The 25,495-nt window shown below is 36.2% G+C and overlaps 1 long non-coding RNA gene across 2 annotated transcripts in view; it reads left to right on the forward strand.

The window, feature by feature from the left end:
* Positions 1-15,295: 15,295 nt before the first annotated feature.
* The window catches only part of LOC143691285 (uncharacterized), a 46,514-nt gene continuing 36,314 nt past the window's right edge, over positions 15,296-25,495 (forward strand). Inside the window, exons 1-2 of one of the 2 annotated variants that reach the window (XR_013179442.1) lie at positions 15,296-16,002; positions 16,386-16,517. This is a non-coding gene — a long non-coding RNA (uncharacterized LOC143691285). The remainder of the gene's footprint in view (positions 16,003-16,385; positions 16,518-25,495) is intronic. The other variant, XR_013179441.1, reaches the window with a different exon arrangement.

Below are 25,495 nucleotides of genomic sequence, written 5' to 3' on the forward strand. Positions count from 1 at the left end.
ACAATAGGAGCTCAGTAAGACTATGTATGGATCTCTCAGCAGAAACCATGAAGGCAAGAAGGCAATAGAATGACATATTTAAGATTACGAAAGAGAAAAACTGCTAACCAAGAATTCTATTATTCAGCAAAACTTTCCTTCAAAAATGAGCAGGAGAGTAATATATTTTCAGACAAACAATCACTGAGAGAATTTGTGACTGGCAAACTTACTCTGAAAGAAATACTAGAGGAAACAATAAAGGCAGATAGAGAAATGTAGGAGACAGAAGTCTTCAGAAAAGCATAGAAATGAAGATGATCAGTAAGGTAAAAAGAGGAAAAACAAGATATGACATATAATGGTAAAAGAAATTACTGCCTTTACAGTAATAACATTAAATGTTAATGGATTAAATTCCCCAATCAAAACACATAGACCGGCTGAATGAATTTAAAAACAGGGCCTATCTATATGCTGTCTATAAGAGATTCACTCTCCTATAGACAGCATATAGACCCAAAGACAAAAATAAGTAGAAAGGAAAAGATTGGGAAAGATATTTCATGCAAAAGCAATCAGTAAAGAGCAGGGGTCTTTTCTGCTGTACTAATATCTGAGAAATTAGACTTCAAATGTAAAACAATTCAAGGAGACAAAGAAGGACCCTGTGTGTTAATAATAGGAAAAATTCAAGAAGATGGCATAAAAATCTTAAATATTTATGCACTGAACCAGAGTACTACAAAATACATGAGGTAAATACTGACAACACTAGAGAAGTAGATAGTAGATACCTCTACTATCATACTTGGAGATGTCAATTCCACATTCTCATCAATGGACAGAATATCTACACAGAGGATCAACAAGGAAATAGAGATTTTGAAGGATACAATAAATTAACTTGACTTAACAATTACAGAACAATACACTGCGTAACAGCAGGATACACATTTTTCTCAAGTGCTTATGGATTATTCTCAAGGATAGACCATATGCTGGGTCACAAAGCAAGTCTCAATAAATTTGAAAAAGATAGAAAGAGTTTGGCATTTTACATAAAATTCTAACATTCCACAGTTTTAGGTTTTTACTTCTTGAGGTTACTCTTATACAAACTTCAGTTAGACATTGCTGTAAGATACTGGAGACTAAAACATATCAATTTAATGATTCAAAAATCGTATTCATTTGTTAAATCCTATATTCTCTGTTTGACTCCACCATCGTCTTTGATCTTTCTATCTCTCTCTTTAGGGGTGTTTGGGCTATGACCATTCTAACTTTTTCAGTTTGGAAGTGTCCATCAATAATATGAGTAGGGAGATGGAGCTATCTGATGTTCTGGAGAGGCTGGGCCCTCTAGGTTTCAGGACTTATCTGGTCCAGGGACCCATCTGGACTTTGTAGGTGTCTGGAAAGGTAGTACATAGAGCCCTTGTGGAATCTCATATATTGACCTAGGTGTTCTTTAGGATTGGCTGGGATGGTCCTGGTTGGGGGGTGACAGGTTATGACAGGTAGCAAAGTCTACTGAAGCTTGCATAAGAGCAACCTCCTGAGTAGCCTCTCAACTGTATTTGAACTCTCTCTGTCACTGATAATTTATTAGTTACACTTCTTTTCCCCCTTTTGGTCAGGATGGAATTGTTACCCCATGATACCAGAGTGACATTCATCCCTGGGATTCATCTCCCACATCACCAGGGAGACTTTCACCCCTGGATGCCATGTCCCACATAGCGGGGAGCACAATGATTTCACTTGCAGAGTTGGGCTTAGAGAGTGAGGCCATAACTGTGCAACAAAAGAGGTCCTCCAGAAGTTACACTTAGGCATACCTATAGATAGACTAAGCCTCTCTACTACCTACATAAGCTTCACAAGAGTAAGTCTCAAGATCAAGGGCATGGCATATTGATTTTGGTGTCTCTAAAGTTTGATGTAGTGTCAGGTTATTTCCTGATGGGTAGAGTTTAATAGTTCCATACTTTTTCTCCCATCCTTCAAAGTACTTGGCAAATACTTTTCCATTATCTGCTTAATATAGTCTAGGGTGTATCCAGGCATAATATTGGCCTATGCAGGGTTAAAAGACCTCTTTCTTATTCTGGGTTCCCTGTGTTCCAATTAGTCAAATGAGCTATACAGATAGGTTGAATTAGATTGTGTGCTACAGAAAATTTTGATTCCAGACCAAATATATCTTTCTTCCTTGGGTCTCAGAGAGTATGTGTGGTTCTAAAATACAGACATTATCTTCCTTACCCCTTGTTCTGAATTAGTTTAACCCCAATCTGATTGGGTCCATTCTTATTATAAATATCTAAAATATATAAATATCTTACTCTAAATATCTAGATATATATATAGCAGCCTCTTGAAATCAGGAAATAATAATTACCATGGTGGGCTAAAGGTGTCTACTCTAAAAGCTTACAATCTAGACCCCTGTTTACTTGTAAGCATTTTCTAGTGGAGACCATACCATCGTTGTTCTTTTGTTTTGCCTTATTTTGTCTCACCAAATGTCCCACACATTTATTCACATTGTTGCTTTCCTCACAACTTCGTTCTTTTTGGATCAGCACAACATTCATTCATAAATATACACCATCATTTCACCAATCTGCTTCTCAGTCAGTGTATCTTTCAGCCACTTGCATTCATGCAGGATCATATAGAGTGCCCAAAGTCAACAGTCCACCAACACTCTCAATTTTAGATGAATTCATTGTTCTCAAGAGAAAGAAAACCAATAAACACACCCTCGCCAAATAGGAAATCTAAATCACCTCTTAATTCTTGTTCCTACCGCTATTATTTACCTCTGTGGTGCTCTGGTAGTGCTGATGTTTTCCTTTTAAACATAGTCCATAACATGCTATAGCAGTTTTCCCCCTGTACCCTGGACTTAAGCATTCTTTGTACATGAATCATAACTTTGAAATAGTTCTTCCAAGAACTAATTTATATTTCTAGTGTTAATCAGTGGGACACATAGGTCTATACAACCCCTTTCATTCTTGTTTATCTTCAATATGGTAACATTACTTATAGGCTCATGGAAGAACTGCCTTCACTTCTATCTATTCACTTATATTGGAGTTCAAACTCATCAGCTAGCCATTCACCCACCTCTAACTTCTATGTATTTCTATTCCTCTAAATTCATATTATAAGCCTCTGACTTTACCTCTGCTGAGGTCGTAAAAGTGGAATCATATAGTATCTATCTTTTCTGTCTGGCAAATTTCACTCAGCATTATGTCCTCAAGTCTCATTCATCTTGTCGTGTGCTTCAGCACATCATTTCATCTTACTGTTGCATAATATTCCATCATATGTATATCATATCATATGTATATACCACATTTTGTTAATCCACTCATCTGATCATGGACATTTGATTTGTTTCTATCTTTTGGAGATTGTGAATAATATGGCTATGAACATCGAAGTGTAAATGTCTTCAATATACCTAGAAGAGCTGAAATGACATGCTTTCAGCTCTTCTAGGTATATACCAAGTAATGCTATTGCTGCATTATAGGGCAACTCAATATTTAGTTTCCTAAGGAACCACCAAAAAGTCTTCCATAGTGGCTGCACCATAATATATTCCCACCAGCAGTGCATAAGTGTTCCAATTCTCCAAATCCTCTCCAATGTTCATAGCTTCCTGTTTGTTTAATAGCAGCCATTCTTATTGGTGTGAGGTGTTATCTCATTGTAGTCTTGATCTGCATTGCCATTATATCCTATGAAAATGAATATCCCTTCATGTGCTTTTGAGCCATCTGTGTTTACTCTTCAGAAAAAAATGCCTCTTTCATATCTTTAGCCCATTTTATAATTTGGTTGTTTGTTCTTTTGCTGTTGACTTGTATGATTTCTTTGTGTATACATGATATCAAACCTTTGTCTGATATGTATTTTCCAAATATTTTCTCCCATTGAATTGGCTGCCTCTTCACCTTTTTGACAAAGTCTTTTGAGGTGCAGAAGTATTTGATTTTGAGGAGTTCCCTTTTATCTATTTTTTCTTTCATTGCTTGTGCTTTGGGTATAAGGTTTAGGAAGCTATATTGTATTACTAGGTCTTGAAGATGTTTCCCTATATCCTCTTCTAGAAGATTTATTGTGCTGGTTCTTATGTTTAGGTGTTTGATCCACTTTGAGTTATTTTTTGCATATGTTGCAACATAGGGATCCTCTTTCATTCTTTTGGCTATTGGTATTTGGTTCTTCCATGCCCATTTATTGAAAAGACTGTTTTATCCCCATTCAGAGGATTGGAAGACCTTGTCAAAACTCAGTTGACCATACATCTGGTTGTGTATTTCTGCAATCTCAATTCAATTCCATTGGACAATGCTATATTTTTTGTGCCAGTACCTTACTGTTTTGACCACAGTGGCTTTATAATAAGTTTTAAAGTCAGGGAGTGTTTATCCTCCCCCTTCGTTCTCCTTTTTCAGGAAGCTTTTAGCTATCCTGGGTCTTTTTCCCTTCTAGATGAATTTGATAATTAGCTGTTCCATACCTTCAAAGAAAGTTGTTGGAATTTCGATTGATACTGTGTTGAATCAGTAGATCAAATTGGGTAGAATTTACATCTTAACTATATTTAGCCTTCCTATCAATGAGCAGGAAATATCTTTCCACCTATTTAGACCTTCTTTGATTTCTTTTAACAATATTGTATAGTCTTATGTGTACAAATCCTTTACATCCCTAGTTAAGTTCATTCCTAAGTACTTGATTCTTTTGGTTGCTGTTTTCAATGTATTTTTTTCCTTAACTGACTCCTCAATCAGGTGATTACTTGTGTATAGAAATGTTATGATTTTTCCATATTAATTTTATATCCTGCCACTTTGTTGAATTTGTTGCTTACCTCAAGTAACTTTGTTGTAGGTTTCTCAAGATCTTCAAAGAATAGTATCATTTCATCTGCAAATAATGAAAGTTTTACTTCTTCCTTTCCAATTTGGGTGCTTTTATTTCTTAGTCCTGCCTGATTGCTCTAGCTAGAACTTCTAGAATAATTTTGAATAATAGTGGTGACAGTGGTTATCTTAGTCTCATTCCTGATCTTAGACAGAAAAATTTCAATCTCTCTTCATTGAGTACAAAGCTGGCTATTGGTTTTTCATATATGCCAATTATCATATTGAGGAAGTTACCTTTGATTCCTATTTTTTGAAGTATTTTTATCAGAAAAGGATGCTGAATTTTGTCAAATGCTTTTTCAGCATCAATTCAAGATGATCATATGGTTTTTCCCTTTTGATTTGTAAATGTTCAGTATTATATTCATTGATTTTCTTGTATTGAACCATCCTTGCATTCCTGATATAAACCCCACTTGGTCGTGGTGTGTAATTCTTTTAATGCATTGTTGGATTTGATTTTTTAATATTTTGTTGAGAATTTTTGTGTCTGTATTCATGAGGGAGATTGGCCTGTAGTTTTCCTTTCTTATAGCATCTTTACTCGGTTTTAGCATTAAAGTGATATTAGCTTCATAAAATGAGTTATGGAGTGTTCCTTTGTTCTGAACTTTTTGGAAAAGTTTGAGCAGGATTGGCGTTAGTTCTTTTGTTTTATAAAATCTTTTATAAAATTCCCCAATGAAGCTATCCGGCCATGGGTTTTTCTTTGTAGGAAGATATTGATGACTGATGGAATCTCTTTACTTGTGATTGGTTTGAGATCTTCTATTTCTCTCTGAGTCAGTGTTGCATGTTTGTGTGTTTCCAGGAATTTGTCTGTTTCATCTGAGTTGTCTGGTTTGTAGGCATATAGTTGTTCATAGTATCCTCTTATGATTTCTTTTATTTCTTCAAGGTCTGTGGTAATGCACCCATTCTCATACCTGATTTTGCTTATTTACATCCTCTCTTTTTATCTTTGTCAGTCTTGCTAGTGGCCCATCAATTTTATTGATTTTCTCGAAGAACCTACTTTTGGTTTTATAGATTCTTTCTATTGGTCTTTTGTTCCCCCATTCATTTAACTCTGCTTTAATCTTTGCTATTTCTCTTCTTATATTTACTTTGGGGTTAATTTGCTGTTCTTTATCAAGTTCCTCCAGGTGAGCCATTAAGTCCTCGATTTTTGCTACTTCTTGTTTCTATTTTATTTATTAAACATATCAACATACAAACATTCTCACCATATGATCATTCCATTCTTGATGTATAATCAATAACTCACAATATCATCACATGGTTGTATATTTATCATCATGATCATTTCTTAGAACATTTGCATCAATGCAGAAAAAGAAATAAAAAGAAAACAAAAAAGTTCTTATATACCATACCTTTTACCCTCCCTTTCATTGATCACTAGCATTTCAATCTAGTAAATTTGTTTTAATATTTGTTCCCCCATTATTTATTTATTTTTAATCCATATGTTTTACTCATCTGTCGATAAGTTAGATAAAAGGAACATCAGACACAAGGTTTTCACAATTACATGGTCACATTGTGAAAGCTATATCCTCTTAAAGAAACATGGAGGGCTGGCCACGATGGCTCAGCAGGTAAGAGTGCTTGCCTGCTATGCCCGAGGACCCAGGTTCGTTTCCCGGTGCCTGCCCATGTAAAAAAAAAAAAAAAAAGAAACATGGCTACTGGAACACAGCTCTACATTTTCAGGCAGTTCCCTCCAGCATCTCCAGTGCACCTTAACTAAAAAGGTGATATCTATATTATGCATGAGAATAACCTCCAGTATAACCTCTCAACTCTGTTTGGAATCTCTCAGGCATGGACTCTTTATTTTGCCACATTTCACTCTCCCCTCTTTTGGCCAAGAAGATTTTCTCAATCCCTTGATGCTGAGCCCCAGCTCATTCTAGGATTTCTGTCCTGCATTGCCAGGAAGGTTGACACCCCTAGGAGTCATGTCCCACATAGAGAGGGGGAGGGCAGTGAGTTTGCTTGTCATGTTGGCTGAGAGAGAGAGGCCACATCTGAGCAACAAAAGAGGTTCTCTTAAGCCTAATTTTAAGTGAGCTTAGCCTACCATTTGCAGGGTTAATTTTCATATGCACAAACCCCAAGATTGGAGCCTCAGCTTACTGTTTTGGTTGTCCCCACTGCTTGTGACTACCAAGAATTCTCCACTAAATTCCAGAGAAGATGGCTGCTTAGTAAGACGCGCGGATCTTAGTTCCTCCTCCAGAACAGCTACTAGAGGAGTAGAAACGATACAAAACAGCTCCCGGAGCCATGACAGAGATCAAAAAGACAGCGTACCCCCACCTGGAATGGCTGACTGGCTGAGAGAACCCGCTCTGGTGAGATCACCGAGGGGCGTGGGCTTCCCTGGGCCGGGGTGGCAAGTGGCCAGAGTCCCTCCCTTCCTCTTCCCCGGGCCAGCTGGGACAATTGGAGAGGTGGTCCCCTCAAGATGCGGCAGCTGGCACCCCCCCCATGCGTGGCCCCCCAGACAAACTGGGAGAATTGGATTGGAGATCCCCAGGCCATGGAGAACGGCGACTGGGGTCCCTTCCAAACACGTGACTTCCCGGTCCGGCTGGGAACAGTGCACTCTCCCGGACTGTGGCAGCTGGTGCCCTCCCGCCACGCTTGGTGCCCAGGGCCGACTAGGAGATTCGGACGGGCGCTCTCCTGGGCTGCGGCGGCTGGCGAACTTCCCTGCGTTCGATCCCCGGGCCAGCTGGCACTCTTCCAAGCTGCTTCGGCTGGCGAACCTTCCCCAGGGTAAGAGCTTTCCAAAGTTAAAGGATCCACAGCACCTTTTACTGGTGGGACCCACAGACAAACGTGTGCCACGAGCGCCACCTACTGGGCAGGATAAGAAAAACAGAACCCAGGGATTTCACAGAAAAATCTTTCAACCTGTTGGGTCCAAAACCCAGGGAAATGCCCAGACACCAACAGAAGATAATGGATCACGCTCAGAAAATTGAAAAAATTGCCCAGTTAAAAGAACAAATCAATAGTTCAAATGAGATACAGGAGCTGAGACAACTAATGCTGAATATACGAATAGAAATGGAAAACCTTTTCAAAAACGAAATCGATAAATTGAGGGAGGACATGAAGAAGACATGGGCTGAACAAAAAGAAGAAATAGAAAAACCGAAAAAACAAATCACAGAACTTATGGAAGTGAAGGACAAAGTAGAAAAGATGGAAAAAACAATGGATACCTACAATGATAGATTGAAAGAGACAGAAGAAAGAATTAGTGATTTGGAGGATGGAACATCTGAATTCCAAAAAGAAACAGAAACTATAGGGAAAAGAATGGAAAAATTTGAACAGGGGATCAGGGAACTGAAGGACAATTTGAACCGCACAAATATACATGTTGTGGGTGTCCCAGAAGGAGAAGAGAAGGGAAAAGGAGGAGAAAAATTAATGGAAGAAATTATCACTGAAAATTTCCCAACTCTTATGAAAGACCTAAAATTACAGATCCAAGATGTGCAGCGCACCCCAAAGAGAATAGATCCAAATAGGTATTCTCCAAGACACTTACTAGTAAGAATGTCAGAGGTCAAAGAGAAAGAGAGGATCTTGAAAGCAGCAAGAGAAAAACAATCCATCACATACAAGGGAAACCCAATAAGACTATGTGTAGATTTCTCAGCAGAAACCATGGAAGCTAGAAGACAGTGGGATGATATATTTAAATTACTAAAAGAGAAAAACTGCCAACCAAGACTCCTATATCCAGCAAAATTGTCCTTCAAAAATGAGGGAGAAATTAAAACATTCTCAGACAAAAAGTCACTGAGAGAATTTGTGACCAAGAGACCAGCTCTGCAAGAAATACTAAAGGGAGCACTAGAGTCAGATACGAAAAGACAGAAGAAAGAGGTATGGAGAAGAGTGTAGAAAGAAGGAAAGTCAGATATGATATATATAATACAAAAGGCAAAATGGTAGAGGAAAATATTATCCAAACAGTAATACCACTAAAAGTTAATGGACTGAATTCCCCAATCAAAAGACATAGACTGGCAGAATGGATTAAAAAACAGGATCCTTCTATATGCTGTCTACAGGAAACACATCTTAGACCCAAAGATAAACATAGGTTGAAAATGAAAGGGTGGGAAAAGATATTTCATGCAAATAACAACCAGAAAACAGCAGGAGTGGCTATACTAATATCCAACAAATTAGACTTCAAATGTAAAACAGTTAAAAGAGACAAAGAAGGACACTATATACTAATAAAAGGAACAATTAAACAAGAAGACATAACAATCATAAATATTTATGCACCGAACCAGAATGCCCCAAAATACGTGAGGAATACACTGCAAACACTGAAAAGGGAAATAGACACATACACCATAATAGTTGGAGACTTCAATTCACCACTCTCATCAATGGACAGAACATCTAGACAGAGGATCAATAAAGAAATAGAGAATCTGAATATTACTATAAATGAGCTAGACTTAACAGACATTTATAGGACATTACATCCCACAACAGCAGGATACACCTTTTTCTCAAGTGCTCATGGATCATTCTCAAAGATAGACCATATGCTGGGTCACAAAGCAAGTCTTAACAAATTTAAAAAGATTGAAATCATACACAACACTCTCTCGGATCATAAAGGAATGAAGTTGGAAATCAATAATAGGCGGAGTGCCAGATAATTCACAAATACATGGAGGCTCAACAACACACTCTTAAACAACGAGTGGGTCAAAGAAGAAATTGCAAGAGAAATTAGTAAATACCTCAAGGCGAATGAAAACGAAAACACCACATATCAAAACCTATGGGACACAGCAAAGACAGTGCTAAGGGGGAAATTTATTGCCCTAAATGCCTATATCAGAAAAGAAGAAAAGGCAAAAATGCAGGAATTAACTGTCCACTTGGAAGAACTGGAGAAAGAACAGCAAACGAATCCCAAAGCAAGCAAAAGGAAAGAAATAACAAAGATTAGAGCAGAAATAAATGAAATTGAAAACATGAAAACAATAGAGAAAATCAATAAGGCCAGAAGTTGGTTCTATGAGAAAATCAATAAGATTGATGGGCCCTTATCAAGATTGACAAAAAGAAAAAGAGAGAGGACACAAATAAATAAGATCAGAAATGGAAGAGGAGACATAACCACTGACCTCACAGAAATAAAGGAGGTAATAACAGGATACTATGAACAACTTTACGCTAATAAATACAACAATTTAGAGGAAATGGACGGGTTCCTGGAAAGACATGAACAACCAACTTTGACTCAAGAAGAAATAGATGACCTCAACAAACCATTCACAAGTAAAGAAATTGAATTAGTCATTCAAAAGCTTCCTAAAAAGAAAAGTCCAGGACCAGATGGCTTCACATGTGAATTCTACCAAACGTTTCAGAAAGAATTAGTACCAATTCTCCTCAAACTCTTCAAAAAAATCGAAGTGGAGGGAAAACTACCTAATTCATTCTATGAAGCCAAATTCACCCTCATACCAAAACCAGGCAAAGATATTACAAAAAAAAGAAAGCTACAGACCAATCTCTCTAATGAACACAGATGCAAAAATTCTCAATAAAATTCTAGCAAATCATATCCAACAGCACGTTAAAAGAATTATATATCATGACCAAGTAGGATGCATCCCAGGTATGCAAGGATGGTTCAACATAAGACAATCAATTAATGTAATACACCATATCAACAAATCAAAGCAGAAAAATCACATGATCATCTCAATTGATGCAGAGAAGGCATTTGACAAGATTCAACATCCTTTCCTGTTGAAAACACTTCAAAAGATAGGAATACAAGGGAACTTCCTTAAAATGATAGAGGGAATATATGAAAAACCGACAGCTAATATCATCCTCAATGGGGAAAAATTGAAAACCTTACCCCTAAGATGAGGAACAAGACAAGGATGTCCATTATCACCAGTATTATTCAACATTGTGTTGGAGGTTCTAGCCAGAGCAATTAGACAAGAAAAAGAAATACAAGGCATCAAAATTGGAAAGGAAGAAGTAAAACTATCAATGTTTGCAGATGATATGATACTATACGTCGAAAACCCGGAAAAATCCACAACAAAACTACTAGAGCTAATAAATGGGTACAGCAATGTAGCAGGATACAAGATCAACATTCAAAAATCTGTATCATTTCTATACACTAGTAATGATCAAGCTGAGGGGGAAATCAAGAAACAAATGCCATTTACAATTGCAACTAAAAGAATAAAATACCTAGGAATAAATTTAACTAAAGAAACAAAAAACCTACATAAAGAAAACTACAAAAAACTGCTAAAAGAAATCACAGAAGACCTAAATAGATGGAAGGGCATACCGTGTTCATGGATTGGAAGACTAAATATAGTTAAGATGTCAATCCTACCTAAATTGATTTACAGATTCAATGCAATACCAATCAAAATCCCAACAACTAATGTTTCAGAAATAGAAAAACCAATAAGCAAATTTATCTGGAAGGGCAAGGTGCCCTGAATTGTTAAAAACATCTTGAGGGAAAAAAACGAAACTGGAGGTCTCGCGCTGCCTGACTTTAAGGCATATTATGAAGCCACAGTGGTCAAAACAGCATGGTATTGGCATGAAGATAGATATATCGACCAATGGAATCGAATAGAGTGCTCAGATATAGACCCTCTCATCTATGGACATTTGATCTTTGATAAGACAGTCAAGCCAACTCACCTGGGACAGAACAGTTTCTTCAATAAATGGTGCCTAGAGAGCTGGATATCCATATGCAAAAGAATGAAAGAAGACCCGTATCTCACACCCTATACAAAAGTTATCTCAAAATGGATCAAAGATCTAAACACTAGGTCTAAGACCATAAAACAGTTAGAGGAAAATGTAGGGAGATATCTTATGAAACTTACAATTGGAGGCAGTTTTATGGACCTTAAACCTAAAGCAAGAGCACTGAAGAAGGAAATAAATAAATGGGAGCTCCTCAAAATTAAACACTTTTCTGCATCAAAGAACTTCATAAAGAAAGTAGAAAGACAGCCTACACAATGGGAGACAATATTTGGAAATGACATATCAGATAAAGGTCTAGTATCCAGAATTTATAAAGAGATTGTCCAACTCAACAACAAAAAGACAGCCAACCAAATTACAAAATGGGAAAAAGACTTGAACAGACACCTATCAGAAGAGGAAATACAAATGGCCAAAAGGCACATGAGGAGATGCTCAATGTCCCTGGCCATTAGAGAAATGCAAATCAAAACCACAATGAGATATCATCTCACACCCACCAGAATGGCCATTATCAACATAACAGAAAATGACAAGTGCTGGAGAGGATGCGGAGAAAGAGGCACACTTATCCACTGTTGGTGGGAATGTCAAATGGTGCAACCACTGTGGAAGGCAGTTTGGCAGTTCCTCAAAAAGCTGAATATAGAATTGCCATATGACCCAGCAATACCATTGCTGGGTATCTACTCAAAGGACTTAAGGGCAAAGACACAAACGGACATTTGCACACCAATGTTTATAGCAGCGTTATTTACAATAGCAAAGAGATGGACACAGCCAAAATGTCCATCAACAGATGAGTGGCTAAACAAACTGTGGTATATACATACGATGGAATATTATGCAGCTTTAAGACAGGATAAACTTATGAAGCATGTAATAACATGGATGGACCTAGAGAACATTATGCTGAGTGAGTCTAGCCAAAAACTAAAGGACAAATACTGTATGGTCCCACTGATGTGAACTGACATTTGAGAATAAACTTGGAATATGTCATTGGTAACAGAGTCCAGCAGGAGTTAGAAACAGGGTAAGATAATGGGTAATTGGAGCTGAAGGGATACAGACTGTGCAACAGGACTAGATACAAAAACTCAAAAACGGACAGCACAATAATACCTAATTTTAAAGTAATCATGTTAAAACACTGAATGAAGCTGCATCTGAGCTATAGGGTTTTTTTTGTTTGTTTGTCTGTTTGTTTGTTTGTTTGTGTCTTTTTTTACTATTATTATTTTTTTATTTTTTTCTCTATATTAACATTCTATATCTTTTCCTGTTGTTTTGCTAGTTCTTTTCCTAAATCGATGCAAATGTACTAAGAAACGATGACCATGCATCTATGTGATGATGTTAAGAATTACTGATTGCATATGTAGAATGGAATGATTTCTAAATGTTGTGTTAATTTCTTTAATTAATAAAAAAGAGAGACAAAAAAAAAAGAATTCTCCACTAGGTGAAGTTGCATTATCCCCCATTCTCACCATTCCCTCAAGGGGACTTTGAAATACTTCTTTATCCACTTTCCAGATCACTCTGGTATTTACTGGGTCATCACTCTTAACAAACCTACAAAATCTCATGCCCTATTAAAGGTTCCATGAACTGTGGTGTTCAGTTAAGCTGTCCATATAAGTTATATTAGGAAATTCACTGGTCAAAATATAAATTTTGTACCAAACAAACATTTTTTGCTTTAGTCACACACATAAGTTAAAGTTTTAAAATATGAATTATCATTAATTTTCAACACTCTGTAATTTTGATATTCCTTTGTTCTTCCTCGTGCAAAAACATTTTTAAATTTGCTCATTTAACCACTATCATTATGCACTCTAGGCATTCCTAGATTATACCTTCTCAGTCTTTATTGTCTATCTTTCTTTCTGAATATATTTGTGCCCCCAGGCCTCCCCCCTCTATCTTTATCCCATTCAGCTTCGTTCTGTGTTCTAACATTATTGTATTACAGTTAGGTAGTATTCTGCTATCCATTTCCGAATTTTTACAGTCAGTACTGTTGCACGATCTGTATCCCTTCAGCTCCAATTACCCAATATCTACCCTATTTCTATCTCCTGATGGTCTCTGTTACCAACTGAAATTTTACAAGTTCATTCACTAATGTCAGTTCATATCAGTGAGACCATTCAGCATTTGTCCTTTTGTTTCTGGCCAATCTCACTCAACATAATGTCTTTAAGGTCCATCCATGTTGTAACATACTTCATAACTTTATTCTGTCTTACAGCTGCATAATATTCCATTGTATGTATACACCACAGCTTGTTTACCCACTCGTCTGTTGGACATTTTGGCTGTTTCCATCTCTTGGCAATTGTAAATAGTGCTGCTATAAACATTTGTGTGAAAATGACCGTTTGTGTCCTTGCCCTCATGTCCTCTGAGTAGATACCTAGCAATGGTATTGCCAGGTCATATGGCAATTCTATGCTTAGCTTCCTGAGGAACCACCAAATTGCCTTCCACAGTGGTTGTACCATTTGACGTTCACACCAACAGTGTATAAGTGTGCCTCTTTCTCCACATCCTTTCCAGCACTTGTCATTTTCTGTTGTTTTTTTTTTTTTATAATGGCCATTCTAGTGGGTATGAGATGATATCTCATTGTGTTTTTTATTTTCATTTCCCGAGTAGCCAGTGAAGTTGAATGTCTTCTCATGTGCCTTTTAGCCATTTGTATTTCCTCTTCTTAAAAGCATCTCTTCATGCCTTTTGCCCATTTTTTAATTGGGCTATTTATCTTTTTGTTGTTGAGTTGAACAATGTCTTTATATGTTCTGAATACTAGACCCTTATCTGATATGCCATTTCCAAATATTGTCTCCCATTCTGTAGGCTGCCTTTTTTACTTTCTTTACAAAGTTATTTGATGCACAAAAGTGTTTAATTTTGAGGAGTTCCCATTTATCTATTTCTTTCTCTAATGCTCATGCTTTCAATGGAAGGTCTAGGAAACTGCCTCCTATTACAAGTTTTATAAGATATTTCCCTACATTTTCTTCAAAAAGTGTTATGGTCTTAGCTCTAATGTTTAGGTCTTTGATCCATATTGAGTTAATTTTTGTATAAGGTATGAGATAAGGATCCTCCTTCATTCATTTGCATTTGGTTATTCAGTCCTCTGAGCACCATTTATTGAAGAGACCGTTCTGTCCCAGTTGATTTGGCTTATCTGTCTTATCAAAGATCAATTGTCCGTAGATGAGAGGGTCTATATCTGAACACTGTATTTGATTCCATTGGTATTTCTATCTTTATGCCAGTACCATACTGTTTTAACCACTGTAGCTTCATAATACATCTTAAAGTCAGGTAGTGTGAAATCTCCAACTTCAGTTTTCTTTCTCAAGATATTTTTAGCTATTTTGGGTACACTACCTTTCAAAATAAATTCACTTATTGGCTTTTCTATTTCTGCAAAGTAAGTTTTGGGGATTTCAGTTTGTATTGCATTGAATTTATAAATCAATTTAGGTAGAATTGACATCTCACTTATATTTAGTTTCAAATCCTTGAATGTGGTATGCCATTCTATTTATTTAGATCTTCCATGATTTCTTATAACAATTTCTTTCAGTTCTTTTTCTATAGGTCTTTTGTATCTTTAGTTAAATTTATTCCTACATATTTTATTCTTTTAATTGCAATTGTAAATGGAATTTTTTTCTTGATTTCCCCCTTAGATTGCTCATTACTAGTGTATAGAAACATTATTAGTGTACTGTAGGAGCAAGGGTTAATGGGAACAACTGGCCTCAGAGTGGCAGTGGCAGTAAACTGTGGAGATTGTTATCTGATTAATGGAGAACAGTCTGGGAGGGAGAGAATGTTTGTTTTTCTTAACCCAGCATTCTTTATGGCTATCTTTAGTATATAGGGAGTAAATACTGAAAAGTAAGCACTCTGCTTTCTCATGAAATGCATGCATGCTTTTTGTCACATAAACCCTGCAGTACATAAACAGGAACTAGTTAAGAATAAAGTTGTCTGTTGTCTGTAATGGCTGATCTTCAGACCCCCTGATCCCATCTGTCTCTCTCATCATTCCTTAATATCCTTCACACTCTGGTTCTGTGGAAGCAACATCTGGCATCCAATATGGGACCTGAAGAACAAGAAGACTCCAAAACAATACTGAGGAACCAAGGAAAAGTCTCCATTAGAGGGACATTTGTCCAGCCGATAGAAGAGGACTGGAGTCATATTGGTAAGTAAGCATTTTCCTTGTAGCATCAGGGTAATGGGTAATTACGATGGGTGGCTAGAGGAGTATGTTTGTGTGTTGAAAACATTGTTAAAAGCTACAGGGCTCTCAATGAAGACTTCAGAGTCTCTATAGAGTTCTTTTCTTTGGTACAGAAGTATTGTTATTGGTTTCAGCCTTAAGTCCACAATGTTTTAAATCTTAAGCAATGGAAATTGGGTACAAAGGCTTTGTGGCAAGCATAACAAAATAGGGAAGATATTCCTGTTTCTATTTGGTCATTGTGTTCAGTCAGGCAATGAACCACCTAGCCCCTGCTTTCTCTTAAACACTGTGTTGTGTTTTTTCTCAATCTCCCACTGCCCCTTCTGACCCTGTTTGTACAGTTGCTTCACTGGATTCAGCAATTAGTGCCCAGACAGGGATCTGATAGGAGAACTCTTAAAGCATAAAATGAGGAGATGCTCCAGGGACATCCACTACAAATACTACAAAGAGCTAATAAGAGCTACAAAAGGGTAAGGAGTGAATTGAAGATATTTTCAGCTAGGTGTAAAAATTCAGGTTCAGCAGAAAAGAACCTCTATAAATCTATGCTGTCCACTAGAGGCACAAAATTTTCTCAGTCTCAATTAGAAACTATTCTTTGTCATGTACAGGATTGTTGCCCATGGTTTCCAGAAAAAAATACAGTTAATCCTCAAACTTGGGCAAAAATAGGAAAACAATTAAGAAGCAGATATGAGACTCTTAATCTTAAACATACTCCAGTATATACTATTTCTCAGCTGTCCAAATATATAATTGAACCCACTGCTGACATAACACTCCAACCCATACCTTTAACTTGGAAAACAAGTGAGACTTTGTGGGTTGAAGAGTGCCCTTATCTATAGAAAAGTTAGAGGCTCTAATGCAGTTCAAGAAGGTTTTAAAGCAAGACATATAGAAGAATCTCAAAGTCCCTGGAATTCTCCAGTATTTATTATAAACAGGAAATCAGGAAAATGGAGAATGTTAACTGATTTGATAAAAGTTAATGCTGTAATTCAACTTAGGGAGTCATCACAACCTGGCTTACCTGCACCAATTATAATTCCTAAAAACTGCTCTATTATTATAACAGATTTTTAAAATTCCTTCTTTACCATACCTTTAACAGAGTAAGCTAAAAAAAATTAATTTCTGAGCTTGTTCTTAATAAGCTGCTTTATGTAAAGATTCGTATACACCTGAGTCAGAAAATATTCAATAGGAACAATGCCATGCCAAACAAAAGTCTATACTCATTAATAGTTCCTATGGAATTGTAATGGATCGGACCCCTAAGGGGTATGAAATTCAGAACTGTAGTTCTGACTCAAAGTGTTCTGTTAAGTTACCTTGGATTAATCTAAATAATTATTCTACTGAAATTTATACAAATGCTACAAATAAAATCTTGTGACAAGGAATGGGAATGGTAGCCCCATCTCCTTTTGTTAACTTAGATCCTCGACAAACAGCAATTTGGAAACTGGCCATGAGTTTAGCTCCTATTCATATTTTAAAAAGAAATATATTTTAAGAACTTTAAAACTGAAAATTCTTGTTAAAAACTATATATTGATGTTTCACATATGCATTAACCAAAGTATTTTAAGTATTTAACATTATTCTAACAAATTTAATTTTGATGGTAATTATGCATGGTAAAATATTTGTTTAAAATAATGACAAGTATGAAAAATATGAAAGATGCGTTTTTATTAATAGGAGAAACAGAATAGTTTTATCCTAAGATGAAATGATTAACTGTTACAAAATGAGAAAAAATGTAGGACAAATCCTGAACTACTATAATAATTGCTGAGGGTTTGTAAAAATGGAAATTATGGTCAAAATCAAGAAAAATTTAATGAGTCTAAAATGACAATGTTTTCTTGAACTCTTAGCCTGTTCTAATGAAAAGATATTTTAAAAATTTCCAGATAATCAGTTTAAAAAGCAAAGAGTCTATGTTTTATCAAAATAACTTATGTTAACTTTTATCATGTTGTTATCTGTATAAAAATACTGATTTTCTCCTGGGTGTCATTATACTGGCAAAAAATTGTTTCTTTTCTTGCCCCAAACCAGGTGGCTTAATCTATTAATCTAATTAATATTGCTATAAATGAATCTATTACTGGCTAAATAATATTTAAATAATATAAATACCTAAATTCCTTTAAGGCAAAATATTTTAATGCTTTGCCCAGTGTTTATATAAACTACATATGTATAAACTAAATTTATCCCCAAATAACCATGGCTTATGTTGGGAGCACATCAGATTTGAGGGCTGAATGCAAGGAAAAAATATACTTGTGGAGTCTGTTCTGTTCACCTGACGTTGACATTACATGCAACTGATGTTGCTATCGCATGACTTTGGTAAGAAACAATTAAAATGTGCGCTCTAGTTGGGAGGACTGGTTATCCTCCCAGAGGAAGGTGTACTTTAATAAAGATATCTAGGTCCCAGGAAGCTCCTCTTGGTTCCTAGCCAGTTCCCAGAGGACCCAACTGGGCCTGATCATGTAAGCAAATTGGAATCATGCCACTATTGTGGGAAAATATCACACACATTAAAACTGCATGCAATAAATTTAAAATTACCAAAAATGCACAGCCAATTATAAAAAATCCACATTCCTGCATTCCTTTTCAATCAATCCAATGAATTCATTTTACAAAATCTGGTCGTTTACTATGGGTACATGTCACTATTGACACTTACTCTGCTTTCATTTTTGCTACCTGCCACTTTAGGGATTCCTAATTATATGTTATGGAATCTGTTTAATATTTCACAAAGAAATTCTGATTTATTAAGCAAAAGGCAGTTAACAGCTGCGGCTGAACAAGATTTACAATTAATTGAACAATGCATACAAAAAGGACAGCTTGTTCAAATAAATCTAGAAAAGCCTGTTGGTTTTATTATTTTATTCACCTTGCAATCTCCCACAGGCCTCTTTTGGCAAGATGGTGTTTTAGAATGGATTTTTTTACCTAACAATTGACAAAAACGTTTAAATACATATTTGCAAAAAAATCATTTCTTTAACAGCCAAAGGTCGCCAAACATATTATCAATTAAGAGGACATGTTCCTAATTGCATAGTGTGTGATCTCACAAAGGAAGAGGTTCAATGTCTATTTATCTTCAATACCTCTTGGCAAATAGCATTAAGTGATTTTAAAGGACAAATTGATAACCATTTGCCTATGTCAAAACTTTTACAATTTCTAAAAAGAGCATAATGGATTTTGCCTAAAATAATTTGGGCTTCCCCACTAGAGGGAGCTATTAACATCTTTACTGATGGTAGTAGTAAAGGGCAGGCTGCATATGTCACCCCAGGGGAAAACAAAAGTTGGAAAACACCTTATACTTCAGCCCAGTGCACTGAATTAGCAGCTGTAACTCAGGTATTGCAAAATTTTCCACAATCTTTTAATATTGTTTCTGATTCTGAATATGTCTGCTGAACAGTTACTCACATTCAGACAGTTTCTTTATTTAAAGGAGATGAATTATCCCAAATGTTTTTTACATTTACAAACATTACTCAGAAGTCAAATTAATGCCCTTTTTATCATGCATATAAAAGTTCATACTAATCTTCCAGGTCCTTTATCATTACAAAATCAGCAAGCAGATACTTTTGTGGGGGTAATTCAAGATCCCACAACACTTCACAAACTGACTCATATTAATAGCAAAGGGCTGAGAGACAAATTTCTGTCTTTATCTAAACAGTAAGTTCAGGACATTATTAGGACTTGTCCAACATATGGACCTTTAAATTCACTCCCATTTACATCAGGGGTTAATCCTCAAGGTCAAAAAGCAAATTAATTATGGCAAATGGATGTTACCCATATTTCACATATTGGTAAAGTGCAATATGTACATGTTATCATAGACACCTTTTCTCATTTCATCTGGACTACTGCACAATCTGGAGAATGTTTCTTCCATGTCCAATCACATTACTTAATGCTTTTGTTGTTATGGGATGCCCTCAATCTATTAAAATGGACAATGGTCCTGTTTATACAGGAAAGCAATTTCATAAAGTATATACTACTTTTCATATCACTCATATCACAGGAATTCCACATAATCCCTCTAGGCAAGGAATTATTGAATGAGCAAGCTGGATGCTAAAGTCTATGCTCATGAAACAAAAAGGGGGAGATGCTGATCAGGAGGATGATGTTGTGAAAATAAGTACACCAAAAGATCAATTAGCAAAAGCATTGTTTACTTTAAATTTTTTCAACACGTGTACTAATTCATCACAGACCCCCACAGAACAACATTTTAGTAATTTGGAAAAGAAAAATGACAAGACTCAAACAGAACTGCAGCTGCAGCTGATCCTTTAGAAAGATGTTAAAGATGATTTGTGGAAACCAGGCATAATAAAGGTGTGGGGTAGGGGATTTGCTCTTGTCATTGCAAATGACAGAAATTCAGTTTGGATTCCCTCAAAAAGAATAAAAACCAGACATGTTGACTCTGATGAAAATAACTAAATGGGTAATGTACATTATAGGACATATAACTTTAATTGCTGAAGGACAGGGACATAATTATACTTATTGGGCTTATATTCCTAACCCACCTCTGCTGTAGGTCCTAACATGGGCAGATCCAACTTTACCAATATATCTGAATACTAGTTTAGGATTCCCAGGTCCAGTAGATTCAAAGCTTCCAAAACTACTTAAGGAAGAAAGAAAAATGGTGTTAAATTTAACTCTTTCATTTTTAGAAAAACCCATATATATAGGTAATGAATTATTGTGTATGACAATAAGTAATTGAACTACATGGTTTAAGATTCAGAATTATTCTCATAATTACCTATATGTATATCCCCCCTTTAACTCTATGGAATCAAATGAATGATACTTGCCTATTAGATGGGAGAGAAAGTTGGAATGGATGGCAGTTATGTCATATGGATTGAGGAATTATCATAATTAATGACTCCTATGGAATTGTAAGAGATGAGCCCCTGTGGGGCCTCCCATCTCCAACTCAGAGGTAACTGAGACTATATGGACAGGCAAGCTAAATCAGATTTAATACATAGAGGATGGTTTTTGTCAAATTCATGGGATGATAAATATAACATTTGTCAGAGAAATTTATAGAAAATTTTCCTAGGACTGAAACTAACTTTTATAGAGAATTCTAGTAACCATAACTTCTCTTTAAATAACAGCCATAAACACTATATGCAAATACGTACTAGAGATCCATATGCATTTGTTAAAGTTCATATGCATATAAGAAATCAAACTTTTAATTGTAAGAATTGTTCTCTATTCACTTGTCTCCAAGCATTTATGTTGCAGGAAAATGAGATGATTATAGCAGCAAGGAGAAGAAGAGGTATTTGGCTGCTGATGCAGATATAAAGATCTTGGCAAACCTCTCCAGAAACACAAATCATGATCCATTTGGTGAGAGAATATCTGAAAAGGACTAACAGACTAATTGGACTCATTGTTGCAGCTATCATTGGAATCATTGGAATTATCACTGTGGTTGCGGTCGCAGGAACTGCATTGCATCAAACTATACAGATGCAGCATTATGTTAGAGAATGGTATAAAAATGCCAGTGAGCTGTGGCATAGTCAATCTCATATTGATGAGCAGATTAGTAATAAGCTAAATGATATAGAAACAGCATTGGCTCATATTGGAGATCAAATGTATAATTTAAATTTTTTCCGAAGTTTAAAATGTGACTGGAATGAGAGCAATTTTTGTATTACCCCTTTAAGATATAATCATTCTGAAATAGAATGGAAAAAGGTAAAAAAAAAAAAAAAAAAGCACCTTTTGGGGCATCCAGGTAGTTTAAGTCTCGATATCTTAGAATTACAGAAACAGATATTAGAAATATCTCAGAATAATTTACATATAACTGACAGAGATGATGTTATACAATCACTTACCCAAGAGCTAAAAAAGTATTAATCCTATTCACTGGTGGAAATCACATCATTTTTTGACTCCTATAGGCTTAGGTTTGGGGTTGTTTATACTCTTTATCTTCTTCCTCAGCTGTGTCAAACAGCAAATGTTCAAAGTAGCAAGCCATGCCACTAAGCAAAGCCACACTAACAGTATGATTCTGGTGAAAGACCTTGGGTCCCTCCTGAATCAAAGTCAGAGAGCTTGACCAGTAGCCAATGATGGGTAAGACCCTTCCTTCAGAGATTAAGGGCAACCTAAGACAGGCACAGTCACCTTGGCTAATAAAATAAAAAGGGGGAAATGTAGGAGCAAGGGTTAATGGAAGACCTGTGGAATTTACTGGGAGCAACTGGCCTCAGAGTGGCAGCAGCAGTAAACTGTGGAGATTGTTATCTGATTAATGGAGAACAGTCTGGGAGGAAGAGAATGTTTGTTTCTTCTTAACCTCCAGTTCTTTATGGTTATCTTTAGTATGTAGGGAGTAAATACTGAAAGGTAAGCACTCTGCTTTCTCACAAAATGCATGCATGATTTTTGTCACATAAACTCAGCAGTATATACACAGGAACTAGTTAAGAATAAAGTTGTCTGTTGTCTGTTGTCACAAAGCTTCAGGCCCCCTGACCCCATCTGTCTCTTTCATCATTCTTTAATATCCTTTGCACTCCAGTCCCGTGAAAGCAACACTGTACAGATTTTTGAGTGTTGATCTTGTAGCCTGCCACTTTGCTGTACTCATTTTATTAGCTCTAGTAGATTTGCTGTGGATTTGGGAGGGAGGGTTGATATATAGTATCATATAATCTGCAAATAGTGAGAGTTTTACTTCTTCCTTTCCAATTTTGATGCCTTGTATTTCTGTTTCTTTTCTAATTGCTCTGGCTAGAACTTCCAACACAAAGTTGAATAACAGTGAGAAAGTGGACATCCTTTTCTTGTTCCTGATCTTAGGGGGAAAGCTTTCAGTTTTTCCCCATTGAGGATGATGTTAGCTATGGGTTTTTCCTATATTCCCTTTATCATGTTGAGGAAGTTCCCTACTATTCATATTCTTTGAAGTGTTTTCATCAAGAAAAGATGTTGAATTTGGACAATGTCTTTTCTGCATCAATCAAGATGATCATGTGGTTTTACTGCTTTGATTTGTTGTTTGACATGGTTTGTTACAGTCTTTGACTTTTTTATGTTGAACCATCCTTGCATACCTAGAATAAATCCCAGTTGGTCATGGTGTATAATTCTTTTATAATGCTGCTGGATTTGATTCACAAGAATTTTGTTGAGGATTTTTGTATCTATATTCATTGGAGAGATTGGTCTATAATTTTCTTTTCTTGTAGTACCTTTATCTGGCTTTGTGTGTATGGGGGTGATGTTGGCTTCATAGCATGAGTTAGGTAGCCTTCCCTCTTCTTCAATTTTCTTGTAGAGTTTGAGCAGGATTGGCACTAATTCTTTCTTGAATGCTTGGTAGAATTCACAGGTGAAGCCATCTTGTCATAGACTTTTCTTTTTGGAATCTTCTTAATTACTTATTCATTTTCTTCATTTGCGATTGGTTTATTGAGGTAATCTGTTTCTCCTCAAGCCAGTGTTGGTTGTTCATGTCTTCTAGGAGATTGTCTATTTCATCTATCCTGTCTAGTTTATTAGCATAAAGTTGTTCATAGTATCCTCCCCTTACCTACTTTATTTCTGTGGGATGAGTGGCTGTTTCCTCTTCCATTTCTGATTTTATTTATTGCAACTCCTTTTTCTTTTTGTCAACCTTGCTGTTCTAGTTTGCTAGCTCCTGGAATGCAATATACCAGAAACAGAATAGCTTTTAACAAGGGGAATTTAATAAGTTGCTAGTTTACAGTTCTAAGGCCAAGAAAATGTCCCAATTAAAACAAGTCTATAGAAATGTCCAATTTAAGGCATCTGGGGAAAGATACCTTGGTTCAAGAAGGCCAATAACATTCAACGTTTCTCTCTCAGCTGGAAGGGCACATGGCAAACATGCTAAGGGTTCCTCTTCCATCTGGAAGGGCACATAGCAGACACGGCATCATCTGTTAGCTTTCTCTCCTGGCTTCCAGTTTCATGAAACTCCCCGGGAGGCATTTTCCTTCTTCATCTCCAAAGTCACTGGCTGGTGGACTCTCTGCTTCATGGTGCTGCAGCATTGTCTGCCCTCTCTGAATCTCTCATTCTCCAAAATATTTCCTCTTTTATAGGACTCCAATAAACCAATCAAGACCCACCCAAATGGATGGAGACATGTTGTCCCCTAATCCAGTTTAACAACCATTCTTGACTAAATCACATCATCCAGGGAGATGATCTGATTACAGTTTCAAACATACAGTATTGAATAGAGATTATTCTACCTCTACAAAATGATATTTTGATTAAAACATGGCTTTTCTAGGGGGCATACTTCCTTTCGAACCAACACACTTGCCAAGGGTCTTTCAATTTTATTGATTTTCTCAAAGAACCAACTTCTGGTTTTGTTGATTTTCTCAATTGTTTTCATGTTCTCAATTTCATTTATTTCTGCTCTAACCTTTGTTATTGCTTTCCTTTGTCTTGCTTTGGGGTTAGTTTGCTGTTCTTTCTGTAATTCTTCCAAGTGAGCAGTTGATTCCTTGATTTTTGCTCTTTCTTCTTTTTTGATATAAACATTTAACTCAATAAATTTCCCACTTGGCACTGCCTTTGCTTCATCCCATAAATTTTGATATATTGTTTTCATTTTCATCTGCCTCAAGATATTCAGTGATTTCTCTTGTAATTTCTTCCTTGACCCACTTATTGTTTAAGAGTGTACTGTTGAGCCTCCATATATTTGTGAATTTTCTGGCCCTCTGCCATTTCTTGGTTTCCAACTTCATTCCTTTATGATCTGAGAAAGTGTTTTGTATGATTTCAATCTTTTAAAATTTACTGAGACTTGCTTTGTGGCCCAGCGTATGGTCTATCCTTGAAAATGATGCATGAGCACTTAAGAAAAAGGTGTATCCTACTATTGTGGGGTTTAATGTTCTGTAAAAGTCTGCTAAGTCTAGTTCGTTTATTGTATTATTCAAATTTTCTGTTTCTTTATGATCCTCTGTCTAGATGTTCTATCCATTGATGAAAGCGGGGAATTGAAGTCTCAAACTATTATGGTGGATATGTCTATTTCTCTTTTCAGTGTTTTCAGAGTTTGCCTCATGTGTTTTGGAGCACTCTGGCTGGGTGCCTAAATATTTATGATTTTTATGTCTCCTTGTTGAATTGCTCCTTTTATTAATACATAGTTTCCTTCTTTGTCTCTTTTAACTGTTTTACATTTGAAGTCTAATTTGTTGGATATTAGTATGGCTACTCCTGCTCTTTTCTGATTGTTGTTTGTATGAAAAATCCTTTCCCAAACTTTCACTTCCAACCTGTGTTTGTCCTTGGGTCTAAAATGTTCCTCCTGTAGACAGCATATAGTTGG

This window comes from Tamandua tetradactyla, chromosome 7 (assembly GCF_023851605.1).
Source record: "Tamandua tetradactyla isolate mTamTet1 chromosome 7, mTamTet1.pri, whole genome shotgun sequence".
Taxonomy (NCBI): Eukaryota; Metazoa; Chordata; class Mammalia; order Pilosa; family Myrmecophagidae; genus Tamandua; species Tamandua tetradactyla.